Here is a 10,261-nt window from a genome sequence, read left to right as displayed (position 1 = left end):
AATCCTGGTGTAGTGAAAAAATGTGCTGGATCAAGTGAATAAATTTTACTACAAAGTCTTCAAAAGTTTTCAAAGACATCACACATTAATAAAACATCTGTTTTTAAATATAATTTTAAATAATCTTTAAGATTATTACAAGAAAACTCATTCCATACCTTTTGTGCGTGCGTATAATTTTCAACTGAACATTCATTTTCGGTTAAGGAACTATAGAAAGCTTATCTAGGAGGTAATTTACTTTCTTTTAATTTCTCAACTGAATCTAAATATTCATATGGAAATACACCCCTTCGTCGCATTAAGTTGAAATGATTTTCATTAGGGAAAAATGATCTTGTTATACACATTTGTTCACTATCTAGATTTGAAGCTAATGTATCTAATGCAGAAGGCATAAATCGAAACGAGTCTAGAAAACGGATTTCAAAGTTATCACCATTACTTAAAGTTATAATTTTTGAAATTGATATATATTGTTCCTTATTTAATGGAATTACCTTTATTTCATACCTGGTGACTGCCAAATCTTTAATAAATAGATGGCAATCATACCTGGTGAAATTGTGGAAGAAAACAGGAATAAATTTTGGAACTGTATATTTTACATTACACTCATTATGTGCTGCCCCTCTAAATTTTCCTGTGAAGTGACAGTGATCCCTAACTCTGTCCAATAAAAGAGGAGTGTTGCATATATGACAATTATTAGATTTTTTTTTTCATATATAAAAGTTAAATTTTCTATTAGTGATAACAGGAAATTCATTCCCGAGTTAAATACAGTTTCTAAGACAAACTTATCTAAACTGTTATCATGTGCACACTTTATATAGTATGCATATGAAACAGGTCTATGTATATTTATAATATTTAAATTTAATGTTTCGTTTTTATTAATTGGTTGAAGGATGCATTCAAAGTCAGCGTAAACTGTGAATGGGACCATCACTTCCTTTTGAACATTTGTGTACCGTAAAGTGCCATCCTTCATGTTGGGTAAGCGCGAGACTTTTTTCCCACAGACTGAATGCCGGTTGGCAGCATCTTCACTCAATGAGTAATTTAAGCAAATTTGACAGAACCATTTTTTTGATTTGTCTCTCAAAACTTGAGAGGAAACCAAACTAAAAAAAGATAAACACAAGAAAAAAAAATTTTTTTTAAGTATGAAAGCTAATAAATATTATGAAATTTAAAAACAAAAACAAAAACAAGATATAATAATGATAAAATGATAAAACAACTTACTTTGAGAGATTTTTTATCCAAGTATAGTGTGCTTTACATCCTTCCTCCAGTATCAACATATTTATATAATTTCTCCTCACTTCAGGAGAGTAAAATATAGGTCCGAATATAACTCCATCGTCGAATCCAAAAAGTGTAATATTTATGTCTTTATTTATTTCCATAATGTTCGATATATCCGCTGGCTTAAGTGGAAATTGCATTCCAGTGAAATTTAGTGTAATTCCATTTACTTGAATGACTTCATCATTTATATTCACTTTATAGCTTGTGCATCTGTTCGCATTCTTATTTAGTTTACTTAATGCTGCGATTAAGCTCCATTTAAAACAATATTCATCATTTGTGTTTTTCACATTTATAATTGCTTTTTTAGCTTCTAAACAAGAGGGTAGTTTTATATAAGATGATCCTCTTAAAGGTGAATATTGATTAATATTCATCTCCAATCGAGTGAGATGAAGCTAAGTCCATCCACTATCCCTTTCTTGGAACTCTTCCATCCTCGCCAAAATTTTTTCCATGTGTTCCTTATATTCAACTTCAATATTGGAGTAGGCACTAATTATTGTCATCTTACTTTGAAATGACTTTATTTCAATACATTCCTTTTCTTCCTTCAAAAGTCCGTACTCTCCGAAAGTTAAAAATTTATTTTCACCGATGCATAACTTTCCAACAATGGATACAAGTGAGGTAGAAAAGCTTCTCCTGCTTCCTCCATAAATTGTGTTGGATAAATTACATCATTGTTGGTGTTTTCATATAGGTAGTGAACAATCCTTCCTTGGAATCCAGAACTGATTTTTTTTATCCTTGAATCCACTGGTTCAACCACATTCTTCTTGTGTTGCTCCGTTCGCAGATGATGAGCCCACGAAATGTTACCCGATAGGGTAATGTTGCACTTTCCACAATACTTATTCATTTTTTTTTTTGGTTTTGATTTTTATTTGTTCTTGAAAGTATTGTATTGTATTGACTTTGTTATACTTTACTTTTACTGTAAAGTATTTTACGTTTTATCAATTTGATAAGTTTACACAACACAAGTCTGGATAGTTCACAATTCACACAACTTTACTTTACACTTGGTAAAGTATATTAATTTTTATTAATTTGATAATCTCGCACAAATCGAATTCGGATGGAACGTAAGTTAACACAACATTACTTAAGCTTTGAATTACTTAAGCTAGATGGTTCGCTCAACTCAAATAGTTTTCTAAAACTGAACTACTTTCCACGTTTCTCCTTAACACTTACATTTTTTGAAAACTTAGAAGGTAACCGTTTTCTCTTTCTATAATCGCATGAGAAAAAATTTTCAAATATGATTAAAGAAAAACGTATTTCCTTTGTTTTTGTGTATATTCTGTTAGGAACACTCCTACGCTTACTTTCCCATCTAATGCTCGCTAAAGAGGGAGAGGTTATCGAACTCACGCTTGTTTCAAACCAACACCACAAAAGTATGCGGTCTAATATCCCTCAAACCAACACCTTTTGACCACAAGACCGTAGCCAGGTGTCACCTACAACCCTAATTGAATCAACAAAACGCCCACGCATAACAAAACAACTTCCCTTCCTCCTCCTCCTCCGCCGAAATATAGTTTTACAAATTCATACGCATGACAAAACACCCCTTGTAAAACGAATAGTTTTCTAAAACTGAACTACTTTCCACATTTCTCCTTAACACATACATTTTTTCAAAACTTAGAAGGTAACCGTTTTCTCTCTCATGTAAGCCCGTGAGAAAAAATTTTCAAATATGATTAAAGAAAAACGTATTTGACTAAATAAACGATCGCATTTGTTTTTGTTCTGTTAGGAACCACCACCACAGTCACCATTTTGACCACAAGACCGTAGACAGGTTACACTAACAGGTGTCACCTACAACCCTAATTGAATCAACAAAACGCCCACGCATAACAAAACAACGTTTTTGTTAGGAACCACCACGACCAACACCCCTCTTCCACTCCTAAGCTCACTTTCCCATCTAATGCTCGCTAAAGAGGGGGAGGTTACCGAACTCACGCTTTTTTCACACCACAAAAGTATGCGGTCTAATATCCCTCAAACCAACACCTTTTGACCACAAGACCAGCCAGGTGTCACCTACAACCCTAATTGAATCAACAAAACGCCCACGCATAACGCGTTCTAACCCAAGTTAGAAGCAACATAGTGACCTCTGTGCAACCATTGCACTCCTACACACCCTATTCGGGTAAAGATCACTCTAAACAACCACAAAATCCTACGCATGACAAAACACCCCTATCACACACGCACCTTTAGCGTGAGAAAAAGACAAGACAAAACAATATATATCAAAACACCCCTCTCTCACACTCCTACACACCACTTTCTAACCTCATTAAGTGACCTGTGTGCAACCATGCTCATCTATCTATGGTCACCAACACCCCCCTTTTTGACTTAATTATGCTAATTAGGTCATTAGAACACCTGTGTGCAACCATGCGTGACTAATTAGGGTCACCCCCGCCCCCTTTTTTGACATGATTTATTACCTAGTGAGCCAGCACCCGTATTAATCTACTACCTTTAAGTTTAAAAAAAACATGTTTTTACCCGATTAACAATCGGTGAAAAATCAATTTGTAAATAAATAAGAGAGAAAAATAAATAATAAATAAATAGACATTATCCAAGATGGTGCCATTTTAATAAATGGAAACAATATTGTCAACAACTCCGATTTAAGCGGATCATTCTTACTAACATTTAATAGTTCAACCGCAATTAATACCGTTTCATATACCAATTTAGAGAACAAAATTCTTAACTATATAACTACGAACCACTTAAAAAATTATGAAATATCCAATTGTATATTATCAAATAACTCGGATTTTATAAGTATTTTATTTCCATTTATTAAAATTAATAATACCAAAATATCTATATCCTTTATATTATTAATTTTAGTCATTATATATTTGATTTATTTACCTATTATTAAGTACACAAATAAATTTGTAACCAAAAAACAACGGCCATAACTTGAAAAAGCTATTTAATTTTTCAACAGAATTAAAAGATCGTTTATACGAAATTCATAATGAATCGGGGCGATCCATTTTAAAAGCGGGAGAGTTATCCAACCCCTGAAACGGTTTTACTTATGGAATTAATAAACAAAATTTTAAATTCAATCTCAGCTATATTGCCCTTACCTTCGACAACACTGTCTTTGCCTTTGTTAAAGATTTTCCATTAACTTCGATGGCCGCGCTTGACAGTTCTGCTAAGATAAATAAACCAATCGTAAAGTAAGCACAAGCTTCCGTTCGAAGCCAAAACTCTTACGTTCAAAGGCTAAAGTATTGCGTTCTAAGTTTAGATCATATTGTGTTCCGATTTTCAATCAAATTGCATCGGTCAGCATAAATTCATTTTACAACGAGATGCGACAGTTTTTAGATATAGATCTAGAAGCTTAAGAAAGTAAAGCTTCTGGCCGAGGGTCGTTGGATAAGATTTTAGAATTAAGAAGTCAGTCTATTTCGGATTGAAGTCGCGTAGGTCATACCTAATAATAAAAAGTAAAAGTGTCTTGATGAATTAGTGAGTTTGCGAATTCAGGTCAACCACCGATAAAATTCAATTTAAAAAAAATTATATTTCTTTCAAATCAACGACAACGAATAAAATTAATTTAAATAGATGAATGTATAATCAGCCGAAAGCCTTAGCAGCTGTGGCTGTCATCCCTCCTTGTAGCTTAATTTTTATAAGTAAGCCCACAGTGTACAAATAAATATATAAAAATTAATTTACACATATTTTAGGAGGACTGTGAGTTTTTCAGATCCATACCTTTTGAACTGACCTTTCAAACGGTATTAAAACAGACGGACAAACGGACATGGCTACAACGACTTTCCTAGTGATCCTTATCAAGAATATATATACATTATACGATCCGAAACGTTTTCTACACTGCTTTACAAACTTCTGACCAAAATTATAGTACACTCTGCAAAGGTATAATAATACCATCTGCAAGGGCATAATAGTTTTAAGCAGAAAAGTGGCATACAAGAAACAAAACACGGTAATAATACACACTTGTAGCCTTTGTGGCGAGAGAATAATGTCAACAATATCCGGCAGGGCCGGAGGGAAACTTCAAAACGACAGCTTGGGCTCATTGCTTCCATTTTAAGAGAAAAGGTAGGGATTTCCAGCTTTTCCGTTAATCGTATTTATCCACTGTAGGCCTCGTCAAAGAGATGGCTAATCCGTTCCGCTGGTGCCTCGTATCGCAAAACTGTGTGCTGCAGATAAACGTGGTCCTGGTGGTGGTGGGGCTGATCATCCTGCTAGACGTGTTCAGCCACCTCTATGTAAAGACGGTAATGTTTTCTGGTCTGCACGTCTACCCAAATCGCAATGCGCCTTATGGCAATCGCTTCCTACGTTCTGACCGGCATCCGACCGTCTTTAAGTTCGCTGGCTACATATTGGTTGGCTGCGTGGTGTTGCTGTACACATTTACCATCGCGGTGACGCGCTTAATGTATCGCCGCAGTTTCGAATTCTTCGTCCAGTTGATGGTCAGCCAGATGTGGATAAAAGATTGTCTGGGTGGGATCCAGGTGGAGCTCGGATATTGCGGTAGGACCAGCGCGGCTGACTACCAGAAGTGCTCGACCAACAGCACCTGGGCCAGTGGCTCCTGTTGCGAGGAGCAAAATTGTCCGGATGCACATCGAAGCCTACCGAGTACTTGTTGACTATCGAGATGGACGTGGAGCGGGACAACATAATCGTGTCCTTGTTCCTGTTCGTGGCGATGAGTTGTCGCGTGCAGTTTCAAAAGGACTCTACAAATTCACAGGACTCTGAGGAGACCTCTTGAATTCGCAGAAGCGACACGACAAAACAAACAGGCTCATCTGGCCGTGACAGCGAATAGGACTTAGTTTAATTTAACGGCCTTTGTCCGCTCTGATCAATTTGACTTTAATTCAGCATTAATACATACGACTATGTTATGTTTGACAGACATATTTTTGCAACTCATTAAGCTGGAAGACAGCGGAGCGCCCACATCTTCCCCAAAGCAAGCTTCCACTGAAATTCTTTCAAGCCAAATTCATAAATCCTCTATAATAACTCAAATTTGATTTTCCCTCATGATGTCCGAAAATGAATCAGCAGTAAATATCGATGATTTGTTCAACCCATGTTTCAATCGATTGCTAAAAAAACCCGATTGTGCATAAAAAAAAGGATTTTTTCATTCGGAGTTGAACTCGGTCCCACAAGTTCTACAGTTAAGCAACTAGACCCCTACTCTAGACCCCTAGACCCATTCAGTCAAATGCGAGATTGAGCCCTTCTTCCAGCAAATCACACCAAAGTTTACACTAACACAATTAACCAAACAATGGACAACGCACACTAGGAAGAAAATTTTGACGTACTTTCCGTTTATGGTAGTTACTCATCTTGTAGTCTATATTATCTTTGGTATGACCCATACAAATTTTGGAACGGATTCTTGGATTATTAGTTCGTCAAAACATTTGAAAAGTGCAACTCTTTATTTTTCGGAACCCATTCTCAAAAAGAATTCGGATTTTTTTAAGGGAGATATAATTCAAAAAAGACATAGTCAATGACAAGCAGCTACAGTCATACTAATAGTAGCACCACTAGCCTTTATATTTTCCAGGTGGTTATTGTAACTTATCTTCTTTCTGACGGACGGACAGACGGACATGGCTAGATCGACTCGGCTAGTGATCCTGATCAAGAATAAATATACTTAATAGGGTCGGAAACGCTTCATTCTACCTGTTACACACTTTCCGACGAATCTAGTATACCGTTTTACTCTACGAGTAAAAATAAAGGGCATTGGCACAACTATTGTTCTGACCGCAGCTGTATGCACATGACTAGGTCTTCTTCTCCATTGGTGAACACATCTCAAAATGGGGATTCAAAGCAAATAATAGTTTCTAGCTGCTATCAAGCTAAATATATAAGGGCAACTTTTGAAAACAATAGATTGCGTTGTTAGTTATAAAGTTACAAAGTTTCCTTTAAAAAAAGAAAATTGATTTAGCATCGCTTGTGACCTGCTGTGTTAATCAGATTCTGCGAAATCAGATTCTACTGCCCGAAACTGTGTCAGTAGTATGGAAACGCGGATTCTGGGACAATTAGCATATTAATGGCCCCAAGCCCCCCTCCCCCTCATTAACCTATGCGGGTTCTGGGGCAATTAGCATAATCCAATAAATTAAGTGATTTTAATGGACTTTGAACTCATAAAAATGTCACGATCATGTCTATAAAGAGTATACTTAATTACCCCCATCGCCCCCACATCCCCATGTGACAATATTGATCATGTATCCTTCCCCTCATTATGTGCAATTAATAGTCAGGTGAGAAAGGTGCACGTGTGAAAGGTCGCACAACCATAGTATCCAAAGGTTGTTATCTTACAGGAACATATCCGATCATGTTGGGGAAAGGTGTGATCACGTACCCTTTTGCCTCATTATCACAGGTGTTGCTGTGCACGTGTGAAAGGTCGCACACCCAAAGTATTCAAAGATGGTTATCTTAGAGGAACATGTCCGATCATGTTGGGGAATAATGTTTTCTATGATTGTAAAACTAATTTAGAAATCAAAAGAACCTCAATAAAATAAATCTCACAAGTTAATGATTCTCAGATGTGAAATATTTTCAAACACACATTTTTGTTTCCGCCCCAGAACGTTTAACTGGTAAATTCTCTAAGATTCTCTCCTTTCCACAAATGGGTCATAAACATGTCATAAAAGGGATTCAAGCAAGAGCTACCCGAACATGCGCACCTGTCCATTACCTGACCGCAATAAAAGGGACACATGCACAAGCCTGAAGGCGCACGCTCATTGACGAGCGCAATAAAAGGGACACATGCACAAGCCTAAAGGCGCACGCTCATTGACAAGATCATGGGCCTCACGCCAACGACCTCACGGCTGACTGCTAGCTCTAATACGTTCCCATAATAGGGGTTGAAATCACGACCGCGCAACAACTCGCAAGTAGCCGACATATCTCAGTCAAGGAAATATTTTCCATTCTCCATACCTGTAAATTTAACTCGAAATAAAAAGTCAGAAGTGTTTTTTGTAGCATAATAATACATTTATTCATTTATTTTGGTATTGCGAACATTTTTATTATATATAGAAATTAATTTTCAGCTTTGATTCCGGCGATTTGCATAGAAGAAGCAGGCGCACGTTTCCGACGTCATTTCTGGATTACAAAATGTAAAGTGTTCACCATAATTCGTAGTTTTGAGATCATGTCCACCTCGATTCATGAACATAGTTTTTGTGTTTAGAAGATATTGAAAATGCTGACCAATTATCTGCCCTTTAAATTCTTCAATAAATTGGTCAATTTCCTCATGAAATTTCATTTTGTTAATTTGATTTTCTTGTAGGTCTTTACACATCTAGTCTCAACTTTAAAATGATGTATAAAAATTATTTTATTGTTTTGGAGCTACTTTTAAAAAATGTCAAATGTCAATGAGCACAAACCCCGCCCTTAAGATGTGTTTCACAATAGGGAAACCGGTTTCCTTTAAACCTGTTTAATGACGGACAGCCCATTTCCTCGATATTAATGAGCTGACGACTCCCAAAAAACTTCTGTAGAAATCGTTTCTTTTCCACACCTTTACAAATAATTTGTTTTCCGCTTGTAATTGTCCTTAGATACTTTCGAGGCTTGTGGAAAACTATTTTCTCCATCGTTCCAAAAAATTTTGTGATGTGTATTGGTTAACCAAATTGCAGTCTTTCGAGATTTTGTATTTAGCAAAGTAAAATCATATGGTGGTTCTATTAAAAAACTATTATTCAAGTCTGGTTCTTTTTCGAATACAATTCCGATTTCCTTTAGAATAAAATTATTATTATTATCAAAGAAACCTTGAACATCAATCGAAACAGTATCTTTCAACATTTTTCTAATGTTAAACAACTCGTTGTACTAGTCCGTTTAATGGGTTATATTCAACTAAACGGTCATGTATGACGAGACAGTAAGCTTGGGTATTTTCATGACTTGGTGTCTTCAGTTCTATTGAAATTCTCACATCAATAGGACCAGTTTTCACTGATTCGTTTTGATATGAAAGATCAACCACAATATTAGGGGCCTTCAATTTAAATTCATTTGGGGTCAAAAATGGTTGTGATTCACGATTATAGTAACTAGATTGAAATCTTGTATACATTTCATATAGGTCATATAGGATTCTTACTAAAATCAACATTCAGATTATCATATGAATATGACTCAGAATTCAAGTGAACTTTCAAGTTTGATAAGTTATTTGTGATAAGTTCTCCATTTAGTGTAAATCCAATTATGGCAAATCTTGGTTTTTCGCGGTTAGCCGACAATTTCACATTCCAGCTGTGTTGACTTCCATACCCCAATTTGGGGTTAACATATGAATCCCAACTCCGGAATGCGATTGGTAGGTTTACACCACTTTTAATAATATCGTACATCTTAATTTTTGCAAAATCGCTTGGAGTTACATGGGGAATTTTCCAGGTTATATTCGTCATTTCCAACTTAAAAGTTTGTTCATTTCTGGTTTGTTCAAACACATCACCAAGATTCTTAGTTAGCATCAACACTAGTTCGTGTTTACAATTTAACAAAACTTTTTTATAATCCTCAGCAAATCCCAACAAATTTTTTAATGGTACAGAAAAGTTAAAGTGGGGTCCCGTAGAAATTTCGTCTCCACTGCTCCATCCGGAATTTAATAGATTTTGACTTTGAAGATTATCCAGAGATATATAATTTTTTAGGGTTGTAGTCATACCGACAAATCGTGTTTTATCAATCTCACATCCATTTATTTCGTACTTAATTTCATCCAAAAAGTAAGCCATACAATTATTTTTAAAAAAAGTGGTTACATTAT

At 35.7% G+C, this 10,261-nt stretch overlaps 1 pseudogene; it reads left to right on the top strand.

Annotated features, from left to right (window-relative positions):
• Positions 1–5,525: 5,525 nt before the first annotated feature.
• On the top strand, positions 5,526–6,154 carry LOC119562557 (annotated as a pseudogene).
• The last annotated feature ends 4,107 nt before the right edge of the window (positions 6,155–10,261 follow it).

The sequence above is a fragment of the Drosophila subpulchrella genome, unplaced genomic scaffold (assembly GCF_014743375.2).
Source record: "Drosophila subpulchrella strain 33 F10 #4 breed RU33 unplaced genomic scaffold, RU_Dsub_v1.1 Primary Assembly Seq60, whole genome shotgun sequence".
NCBI lineage: Eukaryota > Metazoa > Arthropoda > Insecta > Diptera > Drosophilidae > Drosophila > Drosophila subpulchrella.
The sequence above is the reverse complement of the archived record's forward strand: the minus strand, read 5'-3'. Positions and strand labels throughout refer to the sequence as shown.